Here is a 1,194-nt window from a genome sequence, read left to right as displayed (position 1 = left end):
TATAAATAAATAAAATTCCAACACACAAACACATAAAGTACAATTAATTATTAGTAAAACTTACAATTTATAGCATCATTTATTATTTATATAGCTTTATTTTATTATCATGCTTTATTTGCTGTTACCTTGAACTGTTTTTTTACATTTTTATTCTTTCTTGCACCTTGGTGCCTGATTCCCAGAGCTGTACGCTGATCAATACAGTTTTTTCTATCTATCTATCTATCTATCTATCTATCTATCTATCTATCTATCTATCTATCTATCTATCTATCTATCTATCTATTTTATTATAAAAGATTCTAAATTAAATAATGTGATTATTAATAATGTGATTATTAAAACAAAATAACATTTTGCACAAATTGTGTAAATAACTCATTTGTAGAAACCAAAATTAATCAGTGAGATAAACATGATTTACAGTTTTTCTCAATCAATTTAGTCCATTTCTCACAACAGTGCTAAAGTTTGCACCACTGCTAAGGCGTTTCTGAAAAAAATTAGTGCAAACTGCCAAACATTGTAGATAACCTGCAAAAGCAAATCAGTTTCTCAAAATGGGTAGTTTATGCTTCAAAGGCAAGTTTTTATGTCACTGAAAGGGTCAGTGTTATCAAAATGACAAGTTAAGATTTCAGCTTCTTTAAAAAATCAAGTCAAAAGATTTCATCATGTTTTCATTGAGACTGATTACTCTGGAAGAGATCCCCAATATCATGTAAAGTGAAGACGCTGTCATAAACCTCCCAGGAAGATAAAAACTCCTCAACTGGATTTATACATGTTCAACAAGTTTGTGTGCAAAGATACAAACCTACAAATCAAAGACAGTTTTTAAGGCAATTTAAAAATTTAATTGTTAACAGCCACCCTGAAATCCAGAGTAACTTAGATTGTTAGTAAGGGGATATAAATCAGAGGTAAGATTCCATCCATCCATTTTCTTAACCCTGTGAAGGGGCTGCCAAACCCAGAATCCGGCTAGTCTTTGGTAAAGACGGGGTACACGCCTGACAGGTCACCAGTCCTCAACCCGTTCACACTTAAGAACAATTTAGAGTCACCCATGAAGCATGTTTGAGGATGGTGGGAGGAAGTCGGAGTCCTCGGAGAAAACCCACACAGTGAACATGCAAACTCCTCACACAAAGGTCCCCGTTGGTGATTCTGTTTCAGGTCCCCCAGTTG

The sequence above is a fragment of the Oryzias melastigma genome, linkage group LG7, assembly GCF_002922805.2.
Source record: "Oryzias melastigma strain HK-1 linkage group LG7, ASM292280v2, whole genome shotgun sequence".
NCBI lineage: Eukaryota > Metazoa > Chordata > Actinopteri > Beloniformes > Adrianichthyidae > Oryzias > Oryzias melastigma.
The sequence above is the reverse complement of the archived record's forward strand: the minus strand, read 5'-3'. Positions refer to the sequence as shown.